Here is a 17,021-nt window from a genome sequence, read left to right as displayed (position 1 = left end):
CTGCGCCAAGGGCACAGTAGGATGGGGTGGGAAAAGTCTGGGTAGTGAAGGGAAGCACCTTAGGACTGCTATGACACACCCAGAAGTTTGGATGTCCTGCAAACAGTGGGAAGCACTGGAAGATCTTAAGTGGGATTTAAGCAGCGTAATGCTTACAGATTCCTCTGGGAAGAGTGGGGAAAAAGCACTAAAGGAAATAATAGTAAAGCAAGGAACAAATCAGGAATTTGTACAATTTACCACAGAAGAAATGATGGTAGGATTATCTATCCATTGAAAAGAAATAAAGAACTGGTCCATGCTACAACAGGGATAAACCTCAAAAGCGTTATGCTAAATGAAAGTCACATATTGTATGATTCCATTTGTATGAAACTTACAGAATTAGTAAATCTATAGAGTTGATTGTAACCAGAAGAAACAGAAAAAGTGGAATGGCAAAAGTTGTGGGGTTTCTTTCTGGAGTTATAAACATTTTGATTCTGGGGGGGTAGATATACAACTCTGTGAACATAGTAAAAGCCATTGAGTTGCATGCACACTTAAAATAGGTAGATTTTATAATATGTGAATTATACCTCAACAAGGAGTATTTTTTAAGAAAAAGGAGAATGATAAAGCCAGATCAAGAGATGCACCAATGCTCTGATTACAACCTGGCCATCTGTGTGGATGGGCCTACCACAAATCAGGACAGGGAGTCAGAAGGATTACAAGCTTCTTTCTGCATATTTGGTTTGAGACATCTACAAAGTTGTATTAGTCGCCTCAGACTGCCATAACAAAAGGTCATCAATTAGGTGACTTAAACTACAATTTTTTTTTCTTATGATTCTGGAGACTCTAAAGTTTAATGTCAAGGTACCTGCAGATTTGGTTCCTGGGGAGGGTCCTCTTCATGGCTTATAGATGGTTGCCTTCTCTCTGTTCTCACATGGTAGACAGAGAGATTTCTGGTCTTTCTTTCTCTATATAAGGACACTAATCCCATTATGAAGACCCCACCCTTGTAACCTCATCTTAACCTATTTGCCTCTCAAAGGCCCATCTTTGCATGCCTAGTCTCCACTGGGGACTAGAATTTCAACATATTGGTTGTGGGGTAACAAAAATATTCAGTACTTAACAACAGTATCACAATGATGATGAATAATAGCTAAGGGAACTTATAAGAGAGTCTAGAGATAAGAATTTGAAAGAGTTCATCATATACTTAGTATTAAAACTACAAATGTGAATAAAACAAACTGAGGAGGAAGAGGGAGGAGAAGCAACAGTTGGGGCTAGACCACTAGGAAGGCCAGAGCCTCAGGAGCAGACACAAGATCCACCTGAGGAGGGTGAAGGAAGATGGCAGGAAGCAGAGATCAATAGAGAGCATAAACCCACTCAGTCTATACAGGTCATGGAACTGATTTGAAGTCACTGAGAATACAATTTTGCTAAACCAGGGAATTTGGTGTTCAAGTGGGCCAATCCTGGACTGTGCACAGTGACAGGACCCTCTAGCTGGACACCAAGCCCTGGTTTGGGGGCTTTCAAGCAATGCAGAGGACTCTGGCTCACCTGCCCCATGGCTGGGAACTTCATTTTCTTCCAAGTGCCATTTCATTTTGCTAATGAAGTGTTTATGTTCAACTTTCATCAGAATTAGGATTCATTTAGTTCGTGCTTTGTAATTAATCTCTTATGTTAATTAAACATTTTAGGGCTGGAGATGTGGCTCAAGTGGTAGCGCGCTCGTCTGGCATGCGTGCGGCCCGGGTTCGATCCTCAGCACCACATACAAAAAAAAAAAACATTTTATACATTAATACATCCCACAAATGTGCTGGGGATTGAATTCAGGGCCTTGTACATTCCAGGCATGCACTCTACCCACTGAGCTATATCCCCATCCCATTATTTGTATTCTTGATGACTGGCATTCTATTTGGAGTGAGATGAACTCTCAGTGTAGTTTTGATGTACATTTCCCTGATTGCTAAGGAGATTTAACCTTTTTTTATATATATTTGTTGGCCATTTGCCTTTCTTCTTTTGAGAAATATTTACTTAGGTCATTTGTCCATTTATTGATTGGGTTTTTTTTTGGTGTTAATTTTTTGTGTTCATTATATATTCTGGCTATTAATCCTTTGTCAGAAGAGTAGCTAGCAAGGATAATAGGTTTCAGATCTAAAGACATAGAGGTTATTATGTTAAGTATCTATCAATTCTTATTTTTTGAATGTTTTTTTATCAACAAGAAGAAATGTAAATTCAGAAAGAAGGTACAGGGAAAAAGGACACAATGACACACCTGGACCTAATAAAATATGCTTGTGTATTAAATCTAAGAATCTTTTTGAATAAGAATTATAACACTTTAGTTTGTATTGCAAAAGGGTAATATTAAAATTATTAACAAAAACTATGGGACATGAGGTCAGAGTTAAAGAGGCCTAGGATTCTCATCAGGTTAAGAGGAGCGTACAAGTAAAAAATAACTTAATTTTTTTATAGCTGCGCATGAAAGGACAACACTAAAAGTTCAGAAGCATAATATATAAATTCTGAAAATAACAGAGAGGGAGGAGGGAACATAGAACAGTTGGTTATTCTATCAGAAGATAGAAAAATAAATAACGTGGCTGCATAACCAACGTGATACTGCAATCTGTACATGTGGAAAAATAAGAATTCATACCCCATTTAAATAAAATGTATGATAGGTCAAGATCATTGTAATGTTTTGAGCAACTAATAAATTTTTTTTTAAAAATCAATCAATAAATAAAGTTAAGAATAGTACATAAAAACAAGTAATGAACTTAAATAAGACCAGCAATGTTTGTAATTCTAATAAATATAAATAAATTAAGCAATAAAATGAAGAGATTCATGAGTTAGAATTTTTTAAAAAAATTCAGTTGAATGTTATTTCAAGATTCACAATAAACATAAGGACAAAGGAAAGGTGACTATTAAGGACCTGTGTGTTAGACTGGATTTCTACTGGTCCCAATTTTTCATTCCCCTCCGATTCACACTCTTGCCATAGCCTCTTCCTGAGTAGTGTAGATTCTTGCTTCTTGGCTTTTGACTTGGTCATGGGACTTCCTTTGGCTAGAAATGACAATGTGCCAGTTCTGAGCATCCCCACGTGTTTTCCATTGTCCTCTTGCTGCTTTGCCTTTGCCATGAGCACTTCTCTTATAAAGTTGCTGTCCCAGTATACATCCTTGTAGAAGAGAGAGATCCCCCCCTCTCCTCCCGCCAACCCGCAGGCCTGCAGCAAGAAGCAGAGCTGTCTGGCCCAGCCCAGCTTAGATCAGCAGAGCCCAGCTGATCAGTGTTCTGTGAATCAATCTTTTATTTTAGTCTCCATGTGCTTACTTGGCATAATAGGGAGATATAAGGCCTATAATCTCCTGCCTACCATTTTGAACCCTGGTTTTGTACAAGGTGCTTTTGTATTTTCATACCTTGCCAGCTCAGCAGCCCTCAGGAATACTACAATCTGCAGGATGGCCTCCAGTTCTCCATATCCTCCTTTAGGTCTTAATCCCTTTTATGCTATTTAAATCACAGTGACTTATCTGCATTTATTTTTTGTCAGATTGGCCTAGAATGTTGTGGGTGCTGTCCAATACTTGATACAGTGTTTTCTGGCTCATTGGTTGCAGGGAAGCACTTGGGAGTAGTGACCTTTTCAACTTTTAAAAAATAACATAAGGAAGAAATCCACCATCTCGTTTCCTCTGCTGAGTTTACCTTTAGCTCCTAATATGAGTGGCTCCTATTTATTATTTAATCAAAATTGTACCTCTTTTTCTTTTTTTTGGCATGCTAGAGATTAAACTCAGGATGCTTTATCACTGAGGTTCATCCCCAGCCCTTTTTATTTTTCATTCTGAGACACGGTCTCACTAAGTTGCTGAGGCTGGCCCCAAACTTGCCATCTTTTTGCCTGAGCCGCCTCAGTCAGTGGGATTACAGGCATGTACCACTGTGCCTGGTGCCTCTGATGTATTCTTAACAACATCTTCCTTGTGGTTTTGAGAGCTTTTTTGGGACACCTATCCTCCACCTATTTATAAGTTGTCTATGGTCCCCATTTGGCTCCTTCAATTTTTGGAAAGCTATGTTTTTCCTGTAATAACCTCTTTGCTTCTGATAGTTAATAGTGATGTAACAAGAAGGCTGTGCTATGGCTTCCAGAGAAAGTCACAAAAGTTAGATGAGCTTCCCTCAGGCATGAGATATAGTGCCATTGGTTGTGAGCTCAATGTTAATTGATAATTTGGTACTTTCAGCAATAGGAGAGGAGATTTGCTGATTGGTATGTGAGTGTGTTTCAGAAAGTGCTTAAGTAACATCTACCATGTGTGGTGAAGCTGTGGAAAAGATGGAAAAGAGACCAAACTCAGGAATTCATGAGGTGACAACTGACTAAAAAGCAAATCACCAAACAAAGCCTAATGAACAGCACTGTTATGAGACTGAAAGCCAAAGACATTTACACATTATCCAAGGTCAAGAAAAGTATTAAACCCTTCTCACCTAATGTTGTATTATTAAAAAAACATACATATCATTAATTTTTAAGAAATATTAACTTTCAGTATCTTCAAAGACAAACGCATGTAAAATAGGTAATGTGTTGATCTGTTGATGATACTACTATGACCAGAGGTACACAGGAATGGATCCCTGTGTTTCTTTTAGGTAACATGTCACTGTCCCCTACAAGCCAGTGATTGTGGTGGCTGAAAAACATGACCACAAGGAATAACAAGACTTGCTGGGTGTAATGATGCATGCCTGTAATCTCAGCCACTCAGAAGGCTGAAGCAGGAGGATCGCAAGTTCAAAGCCAGCCTCAGTGGCAAAAAGCGCCCATGGATGCCATCCCCAGTACCACGAAACCAAACAAAAACAAAGTAACAAGATGGTATAGAACACAGGAAAGAGTGATCAGTTCATTTTGGCATTTTGACTAGAATATAGGATATCTTGGAAAAGAAGAAGAGAGGAGAGAAAAAGAGAGAGGAGTATCACCATAAGTTAGAACCAAATCATGGAGGCTTTGAAAGCCAAAATATGAAGCCAAACAATGGGAGTACATGAGTCTGGGTTTTGTTACTATAAAGAAATTATTTGAGGACTGGGGTTGTGGCTCAGCCGTAGAGCATTTGCCTAGCATGTGCAAGACCTTGGGTTCGATCCTCAGCACCACATAAAAATAATTAAGCAGAATAAAGGTATTGTATCCAACTACAACTAAAAAATAAATATTAAAAAAAGAAAGGTTTGAGCCTCCATCCATCACTGGATTGCTTTGTAAGAGTGTAAGTGTGTGACTACCTCCTCAGATAAGGACACTTGATGCTCAGCTAAGAGGTCCAAAATTCCCCATTTCCTGATTGCTTTGCTGTTTTTACTTGTTTTCATTTAATCCTCACCATGGGACTTAGTTTTCATCTGGTGGGGAGTTGCCCCAAGGCCTTACCTTGGTTGAACTTATTTTAAATTTCCTGTCTTCCCTGAAAGTGGCTTTCTATCTCCTGACCCCAGCTTTACATCACCTGCCATTTTGATTAGCACAGCTTATGGAAATAACTCAGATCACCTTGAGATACCTAAGAAGATTAGAAAAGAGGGAAGAAGGAAGGGTGGGAAAAGAAGCAGAGAATGTCTCCTGTCTCTTAGATCCTGGTGACTGGTTCCCTGGTGACTGCATTGTCTATCCCCAAGAACTCAGTAGGGATCTACTGTCAGGCACCTTTGCCGCCCAAAGCAACTTCTCATTGATCTACTTCTGGGGATCTTGGAAAAGATGCTTTGAAAGTCTCCTCCCGGGTTGGGAGTGTAGCTCAGTGGTAAAGCTCTTGCCTAGCATGCAGGAGGCCCTGAGTTCAATCCCCAGTACCATCAAATTAAAAAAAAAAAAGGTCTCCATGCCCACACTTGAGGACTTAGTAACCTAAAGCCCAAAATAGCCTCATAATATGCAGGTCCTCTTTCAAAAATTGTTAAGAATCCCAAATGGTGGTAGCAAAGCAGTAAACCAACCCCCATCTGACTACATGGATTGCACACCCATACAGTGTGTCACAGTTCTGAAATAACCTCTCTCCATCCCCTGTGAAGGATCCCGGTCTCTGTCTTCCTATCACTCTGCCTACAGTGGAACATTTTATGAACCACAGTTTAAGGCTTTGAAGCAGCTTCTCTTTGTATATAAAAGAATTAAGTATTATTTTTACCTTTCTTGACAGTAATAACTTTTGAGCTAATTTTTATTTTTTTTTTGTTCTACCTCTTCAATGACAACCCTGCTAACCAGTTTAACCTCAAAACTCACATGAATTCTCGAGACCTGAAGACAGCTTTTGAGAAAATTACCCAGAGAGGAGGGCTTTCTAATGTAGGTATGTGACCCCACTTCAGATAATTCTATCTTGTTGCCATGGTTCTCTTTCTATGTGGTTGTCTTCTAACATTCTATATTAAAGGAGGAAAAAAAGAATCCATGAAGAAATGACTCATGTAACATCTGTGTCTTTTCTAAAGTATTATAATGAGTTCAGGTGGCAAGAATTGTCAAAACATGTGTGTCATCTAGTTCCAGCTTGCTTGGTTCCTCGGGATGCCAACATTCTTCGGGACAAGCAGGACTGCTGTTGTGACTATTTCCTGGTTGAACTCCAAGTTGCCAAGATTGAACATTAAATCCCACCACCAATTCCATCAGAAAGCAGTTCAGTGCTCCTTGGGAGTCTTGTTCCAATCGGCTACTGTTGCAGCAATGACTTTGCAAACAGAGTCTTGTCCTCTATTTCAAGATGAATCTTTTGTGATGTTTGAGCCTTTGGAGGGGGAAACAGAGGTTCAAGATGTAATCCTCACTGGAGCAGGTTCAGAAACTCCATTTTATCATTTCACCCAGAGGTGACCGGGCATTAGGAAACAACAGTTTCACATTTTCACACTAACCGTGTTCAGACTGTCAAAGAACCCATGCCAATGTGTAATTAATGTCTAAATGTTAGCCTGATTTGGGGGGACACAAGGGGGGATGATTATATGCTTCTCAGGGAACCTGTTCATACCATCAAAATCCAAAGGACTGGAGATGTGGGCCACATTTGCTTGGCATGGAGAATCTACGTGCAGGGTGTAGAACTATCTTATCCTTGAGGGAGTTACAATAAATCTGATTAATTATTTTCCTCCCCCAACCCTGAGAGAACATTTTGTAGCCATCAAACATAAGAATCAAGTAAATGCAGAGCCTGTCACTTTTGAACAATGTTAAATAACCACTGACCAAGCTGCTGTTCTCCATGCCCCAAATTCAAAAGCATCTTCATTACAAACATGATAAAGTTGATTTCTGACTTGTTCTCCACTTAATCCTTCCATGAGCAAAACTTTACTGGAGAAAAACTTCAGAAGACAATTAACTTCCCTGAGGAGATCAGAAAGGTGTTTCAACCTAATCAGTATACCTTTTTCAGTGTAGCACAGGTTTTAATTCTGCCTCTGGTTCAGGATTTGGGTTCAGAGGACAGAATCCAACCAGCTGGTTCAGGTATAAAGTGATTTATTTCAGAGCATTAAACATTATGAGAATTATAGAAAGGACTGAAGAAGCAGAATTTGGGAGGTTTTTTTTGCAACAGGGCTTCCAAAGGAGCTACTACCTCTTCCAAGATCTAGAAACAACTTTCTGAATTCTGCCACCATAACCTCTTCAGGAACCTGCTTCAGCAGGAAGCCTACAATTAGGAAGCTTCTTCTACAGCTGCCACTCCAGAACCAAGTCCTCCCTGACCCATTCTTATCCACAAAAGGGCTATTCTGCACCCTCTCTCCTAACACCATCAAAGCTAGCAACCAACACAAACATGTCTGTCAAAGGTGCTCCAAGAGAAGTCAAATACTCTACAGATTCTCATCAGCATAAACTGCTGAAAGAAAAGTACAGCCCCTGCCTGCTGTCATCTTCTAAATCTCATGTAAATATATCAATTTGTGAAAGTAAAAGAAAGCTGAAAACCTAGATGCAAGAGAGTATGGACATTGTATTTTTCAGACATCCAGCATCTGGTTTCAAGACCCACTACAAGCCCCTCACAGTGGTGTATGCCTGTAATCCATCAGCTCTGGAGGCTGAGGCAGGAGGATTGCAAGTTTAAAGCCAGCCTCAGCAATTTAGCAAAGCCCTAAGCAATTCAGTGACAACCTGTCTCTAAATAAAATATTTTAAAAAAATGGCTCATGATATGACTCATTGGTTAAGTGCCCCTGAGTTCAATCCCTAGTACCAGAAGAAGAGGAGGATGAGGAGGAGGAGGAGGAGGAAGGAGGAAGGAAGGAAGGAAGGAAGGAAGGAAGGAAGGAAGGAAGGAAGGAAGGAAGGAAGGAATGAATCAACAACAACAATAAAAATCCACTGCAAGGTGGGTGGAATGTGCTTCAAGCACTGGTTCACTGTAGGCTCAACTAGTCTCAAGATTAGGTGGGGTCAAAGTGATCTTTTGGCTCCCTTATGGTGCCTAATATTGAGCCAGAAAGGACTACTGGAAGCTTTGGGTCTTGATGGAAATTATGCCTTGGCCATGGAAGCAGTTTTTAGCAGCCAATGTTTTCCCTTAGCAACCAGGTTCAGTGCAGACAGTTCACAGGGGTTCACTAAGACACTTCTCCAGGACTTTAGATGTAACCATTTGATACTTTCATTTGACAGGTAATATTATACTGCCCAAACCAGAGAAGCATTTAGTGTGATAATATTTACTTAGCTGTTATTAGGGACTCATTTGAGAATCTCCAAAAAGAATATGTATGGCCTTGCTACCCAGATAGTACTCATACAAAAGATCCTGTGTATAATTTCAGAGGATGCATGGCTATACATACACATCTCTCTCACACACACATACACACACACACTGGTTCCACACAACCCAGCAAGGGAGCCTTGTCATCCCAATTTTCCCAGGGGAACTTGGGCTTTTAGCACTGAGACTGGGAAATTGCTGGGAAAGTAGGATAGTTTGTCATCTAGTTGACTCTGAAAATGTCCTGAGACCCTGCACATGGGAGAAAGGCATCTCAAGGTTTCACAAAGCCTCATGACTGTTGCACTTAGCTGAAGCAGATCATTGGCCTGGAAGTCTAGACCCAGAGACCATTAGGGACCACCCAGCGCCACACAGCCAGTGGTTGGCACAGCCAGGGCTAGAACACAGTCTCTCAGTTCCTGGTATAGCTCTTCCCTGGACAGCCAAACTTGGGCCCCTGGCTTGGAACTGGCAGAAAGACCATTGACCACAGAATACATCCCTGCAGGCCCAGCAGCTCCCAGGATTTAGGAAGCCCAGAGAAGGCTACTGTCACTCCAGTTCAACTCCCCTGATCCTGTGCTCTAGGACACAAGGTGAGGCAGCTTAGAGACTTAGAGTGAGTCTGGTACCCAAGCAAATAAGAGTCCCTTTATTTCTATGAAAGTCTTTCCCTGCTACTTGCTGGTCCCTATAACTTTTTTCAAGGCAATTAGAAATTAAAGGCTTAAAATGAAACTAAGGGAGTGATGTGACAGCTGCATTGTGAATGTGCCCCAGTGCCACTAAACTGTACACTCACAAATGCTGCTGAATTGTACACCTAAAACTAAAGTGGTTCAAAAAATAGAACAGTCAAACTGGGAGGGAATGAGTGTGTTTTTCTGGATCTTTTTGTGCTGCTGTGATCTGTTTCTGAATTTACCACTTGCATAATCCCTTCAAGCATGAGTCTTTTTCTTCTAGGCTGGGCCATGTCCTTTGTGACCAAGACCTTCTTTTCCAAAGCCAATGGAAACAGAGGTGGTGCTCCCAATGTGGCCATAGTGATGGTGGATGGTTGGCCCACAGACAAAGTGGAGGAGGCTTCAAGGCTTGCAAGAGAATCAGGAATCAACATTTTCTTCATCACTGTAGAAGCTGCTGTGGAAAATGAGAAGCAGTATGTGATGGAGCCTAACTTTGCCAACAAGGTTTGTAATTGCCAGAGACTCACCCACAATCAAGCTCCCCATACTCTGAAAAGCTGAAATTCCAGGAAGATTGTTTTCTTGGGCTTTCAAAAGTGTATGAATCTCACATCTAGGTAGTGGTATCTCCAATGAAGGAACCTCAAATTACTCTCTCAAAGAAAAGTCTCACACCCACCCAAGGCCAGCAGCTTGGGAACAGAAGGCAGGAGCAGTGTTCCAAAGGTCTCATGTGGAGGCTCTTCCTTGTTCCTCCCACAGCATCAGGGACCTCGACCAGGCAGTCCAGGAAGGCTTCATACAAACACATGAGCATGCACATGTATGTACACACACACACACACACACACACACACACATACACATGTACTTTCACACAAACATGCTACAAATTAATCTGATAAACAAGAGAAGGGAGGTGTTGCGACATTTCAGGCAGGTCATGTTTCCAATGCTACTTCTGGGTTCTGCTGAGATGTCTGGCTGGACGTGAGGCAGGACAGATGGGATAGTTGGCTTCCTTTTCCAGTCTACTAAACCACCTTTGGTGTTTTCCACTGGTTGTCCACGTAAACCTTCCTTCAAAGGCAAAGCTTCCACTGAAGGACAGAAAAAGAGAGAAGAAAGGATGGAGGGATGGAGGAACAGAGCCAGCAAGCTTGGACATGTCTTTTATTTTTTATTTTTTATTTTTTTCATACTGGGGTTTGATTCTAGGGGTGCTCTACCAGTGAGCTACATCCTCAGGTCTATCTATCTATCTATCTATCTATCTATCTATCTATCTATCTATTTATTTATATATATTTGAGACAGAATCTTGCTAAGTTGCAGAAGCTGGCCTTGAACTTGGGATCCCTGCCTCTGTCTCCTGAGTTGCTGGGATCTCAGGACTGTGCCATCACGCCTGGCAAAATCTTGTCCATGATGCTCCTCCAACTTTATTATTATGTTTTTGGAGCTAATAAGGCCGGACCTCCTGCAGCATAGCAGGCTGCTGACTTCTTCTTGCTCCATGAAATCCTCTTCATTGGCTTCCTGGCCCTGTGCAGCTGTTATTTCACTTGCTCTTTTCTTCCATTATGTACCCTGAACATGGACCTTTTCAGGACTTAGATCCTGTTCATCCATCTTCCTTCACAATCGTCTCTTCCTCCACTCTTCCCAAGGCCACAGCTTCAGTTCTCATCTCTTGAGCTGTACAGTCTTCTCTGTTCAGATGAAAGACTCTCTCCCAGTACCTCCATACTATGGATTGAGCCCTAGGGTGCTCTGCCACTGAGGTATATCCCAGCCCTTTTTATTTTTAGACAGTCTCCTGCTGTTGTTCCTGCCTCAGACTCCAAAGTCATTGTGATTGTAGGCATGTGCCATCATACCTGGGTGACCTTTCCCTTTTCGGAAGCCCTGTCAGAACCTGAAGTCCTACATGCAGCAAGCCAAGTTCATCATCATCTTTCCCACCCAAAATATCTCCTTCTCAGGACTTTGCATGAACAGCCCCATCCATCCCAGAATTCCTCATCAGATCCCAAATTGCATCCCTTTTCTCTCTGTTCTTTCTCTTGCCCAGTGACATCTCCCCACTTCAAGTCAGTATTTAACATCTTACCTGCCTTTCTCCTGGGTCTCCTGTGTAGAGATTTAACAGTGAAGCCCAACTCATGCTTATAAAGAGTTCTTCCAACTTTGGGGCTCTTGCTCCAAACCCTTCACTGTTTCTCTTTGTTCTTGAGGCCTTCTAAAGCATAGTCCCAACCCTGCTTCTGGCCCTGCTGCTGTGACACCACAAAGGCCCTGTGCTCAAGCTAATGGCCACCTGTCCCTGGCTAGCACCACCACTCTCTGCTGCTGGAATCTCACACAGGCTGTTCGATAGGGATACTGCCTCTCCATCCAGAAGATAAGCTTCCTACCAGCACTCAGCCTCTTGTGCCGCCTCATCCATAGAAAGTTTTGTAACCTGCTTTAGGTTTTTACAAATCAAAGAAAACATGTATTTTTCCTGGAATGTTTAAGCCATTACTAGTTTCAAAATAATTTTTTAATTATACAGATTCATCCGTAGTCATGAGGTCAGACATGCTCTGTGACCCGCAAAGGAAGGGACGGGAAGAAATGTTCCACCTAGGGCTGGGGATGTAGCTCAAGCGGTAGTGCGCTTGCCTGGCATGCGTGTGGCCCGGGTTCAATCCTCAGCACCACATACCAACAAAGATGTAGGGTCAGCCGAGAACTAGAAAATAAATATTAAAAATTCTCTCTCTCTCTCTCTCTCAAAAAAAAAAATGTTCAAATGTTCCACCTTAGGAACACTAGCCCTGTCACTTCCAGGAACACACCAGCAAGTTTGCTCAATGTTTATTTGTAGCTGACTTGAATTTTTTCTGGAACAAGCTTAGGCACAAGTAAATAAATATTTGTTTGCCTATTGGCAAGGTTGTCTGGAAGGCAGAGCTTGGGTTTTGAAGGCAGACAGCTAGGCAATCTAGTTTGGGGAACTCAGGCATGTGCCCTTGTAGTGGCCCTCAGTTTGTTCTCTAACAATGGGGGGGTCATTGTTCCCCTTTTAGGGTGAGGTGAGGATTGAATGAGAGAATCTCTCCAAGAGCACCTAGTACGACCCTGACCCATGTGACTACTCAGCAACTCTGGGGCCCCTTCTCAGTGGGTGCAGCCTGCTCTGGAAACATTCCTCAGTCACTTCTTAGGTGTGCTCTGTTTTCCCCAGGATAACAAAAGCTTTCTTTAATTTTCTCATGCATTGGTGCCCACCAATGCGAGTCATGGGTGGCTGCCAGTACAAATGAATTGAGCTGAAGAGGCATAAATCTGAAGCAGAAATCAGTGACTTACATCTCCCTGTGAGTTTGCCTAGTACAAGGACTTCCCACTGAGGCATTGTTATCTGTGGAGACAGGAGTGATTTCAGAGATTACTGGAGAGGTCTTTGTCTCAGCAAGTGCCTACATAGGGGAACAGAAAGGGAAAGAGCCATCAACAAGGACTAGCCCAGTAAACAGGAGTCTGTTTGCTTCTTCACCCACCTGAAGGCCCAAGGTAAGGGTGCCAGGTTGGGGGACTTGACTGCTGACCTGGTGAGTGTCCCTCCCCTCTGTCCTCCAGGCTGTGTGCAGAACCAATGTTTCAACGTGCAGAGTTGGTTGGGCTTCCCCAAGACCATGCAGCCCCTGGTGAAGCGGGTCTGTGACACCGACCGCCTGGCCTGCAGCAAGACCTGCTTAAATTCAGCCGACATTGGCTTTGTCATTGACGGCTCCAGCAGTGTGGGGACAGGCAACTTCTGCACAGTCCTGCAGTTTGTGGCCAACATCAGCAAGGAGTTTGAGATTTCAGACACAGACACACGTATCAGGCCGTGCAGTACCCTACGAGCAGCAGCTGGAGTTTGGGTTTGACAAGTACAGTACCAAGCCTGACATCCTCAATGCCATCAAGAGGGTGGGGTACTGGAGTGGTGGCACCAGCACTGGCGCCTCCATCCAGTATGCCCTGGAGAAGCTCTTCAAGAAGTCCAAGCCCAACAAGAGGAAGCTGATGATCCTCATCACCGAAGACAGCAGGACCTAGGATGACGTGCACATACCAGCCATGGCCGCCCATCAGAAGGGTAGGGGGAATCTGGCTCAGCCAGCTGCTGAGGCTCCTCTCTAGGGCAGGGAGAGGCTGTCCTTGGAGGGCAAGGAAGGCTCTGCTTTTCTGTGCGTTGGTTTTGTCTGTGACTCTCAAAAATGTTCAAAGCCATTAGAGGAGCAAATATTGCAGGTGTCTGAGTAGCAAAGAGGGAAGGATGAAGGGCAGCCAGAGACTCCCCCAGTGTCTTTGAAAACAGGGAGCCTTTCCTTGACCTCCTACATCCTGAGGCTTTTCCCACCAGGGCTTGAGGCACTAAAAGGAAATTCTATTTTTCACTTTCTATGAAAGAAAAACAAATCCCTAGCTGTGTTGAAGACACCAATTTGTCCTTAATACCTTTTAAAGACTAATAGTGTTCTTTAAGGAAGTCGTACTATGTTTGTAAATTAGATATTGAGGGTTTGGGGGGAAACCTTAAGAAATTTTGATTCAGAATATTTAAAAGTGATATTTCCATATAAAAATGTCTAAGTTGTCGAGAGAAGGCTCAAAAACACACAAAAATATGAGGGCTGAGGATGTAGCTCAAGTGATAGTGTACTCGCATGGGGCACTGGGTTCGATCCTCAGCACTACATAAAAAAAATGAAATAAAGATATTGTGTCCACCTAAAATTAAGAAATAATTATTTAAAAGAACCCCAAAAATGAACAAAGTACTTAAGTGTTTAGAAAATAAATCACATTTATTAATTAATTAATTAATATATATATATATATATAAATATATATATTCTCAAAAGTGCCATAAAATAGCATGAAAATATAATAGCCTGAAGAAACCCAAAATGATAATAATAATAGTAATATTAAATGGGCTGGGGTTGTAACTCAGTGGTAGAGCGCTTGCCTAACAAGTGTGAGGCATTGGGTTTGATCCTTAGCACCACATAAAAATAAATAAATAAAAGGTATTCTAGCCATCTACAACTAAGAAAAAGAAAAATAGTAACAATAACAATGATAAAACTGAATAAAGTAGTCAGAGGAACTGGAGACCTCTAAGTGCTAGGGTACAAAACTCACACAATGCAGTGGTCAATTATTTTTCCCTTTTCTGTGCATACTTTTAATATGGGTTATTTTTTCAGGATTTTTTGTATTCTTGAGAGCTGCTTTAAATCCTTTCTAAGACAATTCTTAATGAACGGGTGGTGCTGACTTCTAGAAACCAAAGTATCTAGACAATGCATTCCAGCAAAGTCTTCTCAGGGACTTGCCTTTTGCAGAGTCTGTGGGGCACCTTCACAATGGTGAGATGGTGATGTTCTTTGTGCCAGTTGTCACAAATTCCCTTGGTCTCACATCAGCAGAGTTGGTTCAAGGGTCATAAGCTACCTGCTCCAAATCCCAGAGTGAGTGGCACATGGGCCAGCTCTTGGCTCATCAGCTCAGGGCTTTTTCCAGCACATCTGTCCAAGCTCACGTTTAGTCCCACCCTCACTTATTTCTCTAGAAACCTTCTTTGGGCCTCACCCAGGAAGTGAGGGAATGAGAAGACTGTTGGAAATGGGAGTTCTCAGGGGATCATATTCTCATATTCTGAGAAGCTTTAAAGAACTGGGACCAATAGATACAAATTACATGGAGGCGGGTTCCTGCTCAGCCAAACACTGTGATTCATCTAAAAATGCAATGAGCATTGTGTTCCTAGGATAATCCAAGTCCAGAGTTAACAACCATCTGTCAGAATTGACAGTAGAAGGTTCTGTGCAAGGGTGGTCTCAAGGATCTGAAAAGTTGCATACTGTTCTCTAGTCTTTATAGGGGGATATTCTTTCTTTCTTTCTTTGAGCAGAAACATGGGCTTGCCCAGTCTAAGCTCAGTTCCCATGGCCACTTAACCAGCATTTTAAAACCCAAGGCTAACTTCTCCTAATTGAGACAATATTCAGAGAAAAGAAGCTGGGAGGTGAGAAAAGGGACTGGCAGATAATATGCAGAATGATGGATAACTGAAAGCATATTAGACCAGAGCTATGTGAAGCATTGATAGCTACTAATAAGCAGGACTGTACACCTAGAAGATGAGATGGGCCACTGGCATAAAGTGGGCTGCAGGGCAGGTGCCTGGGCAGGAAGACCACCTCAGGTTCTGCCCTCTGTTTCCTGGCCATCCTGTGCATCCACCCTGGTTAACCTGAAGGTGGTATAGGAATAGGAGTTTGTAGAGTAAGGTCAAGTACCTGATATCCAACTGCCCCCAACCAAATCAAGAACTATCACAGCAGGCAGTCTCTCCATTTTCCCCACTGAAGATTGTTACCTCCTGTCTGAAGTGGATGCTCAAAAGTATTTCTTGAATGAATGGCCATACCTGGTCTTAATTCTAGAGCCTAGAGTTCCATGGGAGTTTTTTTCTTTTGCTTGACATATTTCTGATTTGGGATTGGGTTGTGCTGACAGGGCAGCAAAAAGGCAAAGATTCATCAACAACACTTTTTCTTAGGGGCATTTGTTTCATCTGATCTTTGTCCCCATAGGAGTGATCACCTGTGCAATAGGGGTTGCATGGGCTGCACAGGACAAGCTGGAGGTCATTGCCACTCACCCTGCCAGAGACCACTCCTTCTTTGTGGATGAGTTTGACAACCTGTACAAATCCAACCCCAGGGTCATCCAGAACATTTGTACAGAGTTCAATGCAAAGCAGCAGAACTGAATTCAGAGCAGCAAAGCATAGCAAATGCTGCCTTACTGACTGGCTCTTTGGACCATCCCTGTGCTTTCTGGGGAACCCACAGGGTGGGCGAGTCTTGGGGAGGATTTGGGCAAACAAGATGCATTTCTATTCTTTGCTATTGCAGTTCTCATATGTCAAAAATTGGCACTGGAAATATGATCATCGACTTATAGATTGAATCAAAATGATAAGTCATTTTTAGGGTGCTGAGGATTTACATTTTGACAGTTGTTTTCAAAATCCATGTTCAGAAGAGAGTGCAGCACTTATAATAGGCTTAAATGGAGCTTTTGTGAGAATTTTTTATTTTTATTTCTCATTAAACTCTGTAACCCTCAACAAGTTTCATTTTGTCATGACAGTGTAGGAGTTGCTTAATTAAATGTTTAAAAGGATCACGTGCACTCTTTCTCACTGTGTCACGTGTCATGAGGTGGGAGTTCTGTGATGTGGGCCACCCTCCACTCTTCCAGCCCAAGTTATCAACATACCCACTGGTACGGAGAACGTGGTAAGGTCCCTGTTGTTCCTATTGTCTGAATCACTGAATGCCTGCATCACACTGCTTTTGGAACACGGGCCCTTAAGGAACAGGTAGATCTTGCTTGAAAGTGGTGCTACCCAAATCCTGATTCTCAGGTTCCATCTTAATACCAG

At 42.3% G+C, this 17,021-nt stretch overlaps 1 non-coding gene and 1 pseudogene across 1 annotated transcript; both read left to right on the top strand.

The window, feature by feature from the left end:
• The first annotated feature begins 4,883 nt into the window (after nucleotides 1–4,883).
• LOC144253112 (vitrin-like) lies at nucleotides 4,884–16,343 on the top strand (annotated as a pseudogene).
• On the top strand, nucleotides 5,848–5,919 carry Trnaa-agc (transfer RNA alanine (anticodon AGC)). The gene has a single exon. It is a non-coding gene; the product is annotated as a tRNA-Ala (tRNA).
• Nucleotides 16,344–17,021: the final 678 nt, after the last annotated feature.

This window comes from Urocitellus parryii, unplaced genomic scaffold (assembly GCF_045843805.1).
Source record: "Urocitellus parryii isolate mUroPar1 unplaced genomic scaffold, mUroPar1.hap1 Scaffold_95, whole genome shotgun sequence".
Lineage (NCBI taxonomy): Eukaryota > Metazoa > Chordata > Mammalia > Rodentia > Sciuridae > Urocitellus > Urocitellus parryii.
The sequence above is the reverse complement of the archived record's forward strand: the minus strand, read 5'-3'. Positions and strand labels throughout refer to the sequence as shown.